This window comes from Chrysochloris asiatica, unplaced genomic scaffold, assembly GCF_000296735.1.
Source record: "Chrysochloris asiatica unplaced genomic scaffold, ChrAsi1.0 scaffold00011, whole genome shotgun sequence".
NCBI classification, from domain to species: domain Eukaryota; kingdom Metazoa; phylum Chordata; class Mammalia; order Afrosoricida; family Chrysochloridae; genus Chrysochloris; species Chrysochloris asiatica.
The window spans coordinates 1,663,902-1,668,807 of record NW_006408529.1 but is presented as its reverse complement, the minus strand read 5'-3'; positions in this window follow the sequence as shown (position 1 = coordinate 1,668,807).

Here is a 4,906-nt window from a genome sequence, read left to right as displayed (position 1 = left end):
AAAGATCTGGAATCAGAAAACCAAAAAGGAATAACACGCTCAGCATTTCTCAAACTGAAGGAACTGAAGGAAAAATTCAATTCTGGACTTTCATTATTGAAAGATTCTCTGGGTAAATTATTGAATGATGCAGAGAGCATCAAGAGAAGATGGAAGGAATACACAGTATCGCTGTACCAAAGGGAAATGGTTAATGTTCAACCATTTCAAGAAGTAGCACATAATCAAGAGCCAATGATACTAAAGGAAGAAGTCCAAAGTGCATTGAGATCCAAATTTGTGCCCATTCCAAAGAGAGGTGACCCAAGGGAATGAGGAAATCATCTGACAATCTCTTCGCTATCTCATGTGAGTAAAGTTTTGCTAAAGGTAATAAAGAAACGACTGCAATCATACATTGACAGAGAACTTCCAGAGGTTCAAGACAGATTTAGAAGAGGCCGTGGAACAAGGGATATAATTGCTGATGTCCAATGGATCTTGGCTGAAAGCAGAGAATATTGGAAAGATGTTTACCTGTGCTTTATTGACTACACAAAGGCTTTCGATTATGTGGATCATGACAAGCTAAGGACAACATTGAGAAGTATGAGTATTCTGGAACACTTAATTGTGCTCATGAGGAATCTGTACTTGGACCAAGAAACAGTTGTTTGAACAGAACATGGGAACACTGAATGTTGTCAAATTAAGAAAGGTATGCAACAAGGTTGTATTCTTTCACCATACTTATTCGACCTCTATGCTGAGCAAATAATCCGAGAAGCTGGGTTCTAGGAAGAAAAACATGGCATCAGGATTGGAGGAAGACTCATTAACAACCTGCAATATGCAGCTGATACAACCTTGTTTGTTGAAAGTGAAGAGGACTTAAAACATTTACTGATGAAGATCAAAAATCACTGCCTTCGGTATGGATTACATCTCAATGTCAAGAAAACAAAAATCCTCACTACTGGACCAATAAACAACATTCTTATTAACAGAGAAAAGATTGAACTTGTCAAGGATTTAATTCTTCTTGGATCAACTATCAACACTCACAGAAGCAACAGTGAAGAGATCAAATGACGTATTGCATTAGGCAAATCTGCTGCACAAGACTTTTTAAAAGTGTTGAAAAGCAAAGATGTCAGCTTGAGGACTAAGGTACGCCTGACCCAAGCCATGGTGTTTTCAATAACCTCATATGCATGCGAAAGCTGGACAGTGAATAAGGAAGACCATAGAAGAATTGATGCTTTTGAGTTATGGTGTTGGAGGAGAATATTGAAAGTGCCATGGACTGCCAAAAGAACCAATAGATCCGTTTTGGAAGAAGTGCAGCCAGAGTTCTCCTTAGAGCCTAAGATGTCCAAACTTCATCTCTCATAGTTTGGGCATATTGTTAGGAGGGACCAGTCGCTGGAGAAAGATATCATGTTTGGTAAGGTGGAGGGTCAGAGTAAAAGAGGAAGACCTCCAATGAGATGAATTGGTCAAGTGGCAGCATCGATGGACTCAAGTAGTGAGGTTGGCCCAGGATCGGACAGTGTTTCATTCTGCTGTGCATAAGTTCGCTATGGGTCAGTATGGACTCGATGGCAACTAACAACAACAACATGAGTCAGAAGTAACTTGGAGACACACAACCACCATCACTACCATTGTTTCTTAGGTCAACCACTAAGATCCTTACATCCTTAAATAAGGTTGTTTCATATATTTTAAATATAGTTAAATTGTTTTCCCACATTCTTCATTTTATCCTGATATCCCTAGTTTCCTAATTTTTTTTTTTTAATTTGTGCATGCATAGTGTTATATATCTGCAAGAAGAGTAACATACAGAATCGTTTGATCATCTTTTAAAAAATACCTTGTACTTTCTATGTGACTCCCCTCAAACCCCTAGCAACCACTGATATTTACTCCTGGTGTGGCACTGTAAGATAAGTACTGAACTGCTAACTGCAGGGTCGGGTTTCAAACCCACCAGTTGCTCTTTGGAAACCCAGGGTTGCTCTGTGTTGGAACCAACACAACAGCACTTAACAATGTGAATGAGTACATAATGATGTCTTTCATTGTTGTGTTATTCAATTCCTTTATGACAGATAATGTGTAGCATCTCTTTATATGTTTATTTTACATCAAAATGTCTTCTTTGATGATATGTCTGTTCAGATGTTTTACTCTTTGGGTGCCGGAGTTTGTTTTCATATTGCTAAGGTTTAAGTGTTCTTTATATATCTTGCATAGAAATCTTTTAATGAATATGGATTGCACAAATCTTTTCTCCCATTATCTGGCTTGTCTTTTCATTCTCTTTACTCTGTGTTTTGAAAATCAAAAGTGTTAAAGTTTAGTATAGCCCAGATTACAAACTTTCTTTAATGGTGTTGTATCTCAAAGTTCATCATAAAACCCATGTATTAAATTTTCTCCTTTGTCTCTTTTAGAAATTTTATAGCTTTTCACATTACATTTAAGTCTATAACACCTTTCAAGTTTATTTGGGGGGAAGTGGTAAAGTCAGTGCTTAGCTTTTGTTTTGTTTTTCTTTGTACTTAGAAATGCAATTGTTCCAGCAACTTTTGTTCAGAAGATTTTTTAACAAAGATCCATTTTTTAACAAAGATCAAATATTTGTGTAACTTTATTTCTGGGCCCTCTGTTCTGTTCTTTTAATGTATTGCCTACTTTCTCCAATACCACACTATGTAAATTACTATATTGCTGTTATTATGTGCCATAGATTCCAACTCAGAGTGACCCTCTTTACATTAGAAACACTACACCATCCTCACAATTGTTTGTTATATTTCCACCCATTGTTGCAGTCATTATGTCAATCCATTTTATTGAGGGTTTTCTCTTTTACACTGACCCTCCACTTTACCTAGCATGGTGTCCTTATCCAAGGTCTGGTTCCTCCTGCTAACATGTATAAAGTAGGTGAAATTATGTCTACTCATCCTCACTTCTAAGTAACATTGGGGCAGTACTTTTTCCTAGACAGGTTTATTCATTCTTCTGGCAGTCAATATTCTTCCCTAACACCATAATTCAAATGTATCACTTCTTCTATGGTTGTCTTCCTTATTCATTGTTCAGCTTTCACTAGCAAATAAGGCAATTGAAAATACCATAGTCAAGCACATATTAGTATTCAAAGTAATATCTTTGCTTTTAACACTTTAAAAACAACTTTTGCAACAGATTTGATTAATGCAAAACGGTAATTCATAATATCTACAAATTAGATTGTGTGAGTCCTCAAACTTTTTTTCTCTCTCAGTATTGTGTTGGCTATTCTGGGTCTTCTGTCTTTCTGAATAAAATTTAGAATCAATGTGCTGATATAATGATTTGGATTTGGATTGCATTAAATCTCTTGATCAGATGGAGAAGAACTGAAAATTTAACAATGTAACTCCTCCAATTAATTTCTAGCAGGAAATTGATATTGCCTTTGATTTTTTTCACAATTTTTGTTGTTCCTCATATTGTTGTTGTTGTTAAGTGCTGTCAAGTCAGTTCTGACCTATACCGACCTTGTATAGGGTTTCCGAGGGGCAGCTGGTGAGCTTGAATCACCAACCTTGCAGTTCAAATGGCTTTGCAGTCTGGTGCATTAATACACAGTGTCACACCAGGACTCCTGTTCCTCATATAGAACCATTATATATTTGGCTATATATTTTTAAACATTATTTTGGGGGGTGGAGTTATGCTATTGTAAATGGTATTATGTTTTTAATTCAGGTACCAATTGTTCAATGATGACACATAGGAAAGCAATTGACTTGTGCATATTAGTCTTTTATCTTCTGATTTTGCAATATTTGCATTGCAGGAAGTCCCTTGCATTGTTCAGTTTATGAACAACTCATAATGTTGTTGTTAGGTTCCATCTAGTTGATCCAGACTCATAGAGGCCTTATGTAGAATAAAACACACTAGAATGAAACACTGCCCAGTCCTGTACCATCCTCACAATTGTTGGTACCCTTGAGCCCATTGCTGCTGCCAGAGTGCCACTCCATCTCACTGGGGTTTTCCTCTTTTTTAATGACCCTTGACTTTTAAAAAATATAATGTCCTTCTCCAGAAATTGGTCCTTCCTGATAACATGTCCCAAGTATGAAAGACAAATTCTTGCCATTCTGGATTCTAAGGAGCCTTCTGACTACTTCTTCCAACACAGACTTGTGTGTTCTGGCAGTCCATGATACTTTCAATATTATTCTCTAATATCACAACTAAAATGCATCAATTCTTCTACTGTCTTCGTTATTTATTGTCCAACTTTCACATGTATATGAGGCCATGAACAAATAATTCGAGAAGCTGGGTTACATGAAGAAAAACGTGGAATCAAGATTGGAGGGAGACTCATTAACAATCTGTGATATGTAGGTGACACAATCTTCTTGCTGAAAGTGAACAGGACTTAAAATATTTCCTGATGAAGATCAAAGAGCACACAGCCTTCAGTATGGATTACATCTCAATGTAAAGAAAACAAAAACCCCCACTACTGGCCCAATAAACAATATTCTTATCAATGGAGAAAAGATTGAAGTTGTCAAGGACTTCATTCTTCTTGGATCAACTATCAACACTCACAGAAGCAGCAGTCAAGAGATCAAATGACGTTGATGATCCTAGGGACCTCTGCTCCTAGACTGGAAACTTAATCACTCCCCTCCTTGCTATAAAATGTCTGCCTTTACATTTCCAAACCTTACAATCAGTCCTGATAACAATTATTCACTATTGTATCACAAGAGACCCATCTGCATTCCATTTCGTCAATGGAGAAGAGCGGAGAGCAAGATCCTACCCAGAAAAGCAGTGATGCCTGAGATGGAGGCAGAGACAATGATGTGGAGCAATGAAGCAGCTGGGGACTTTAGATCCA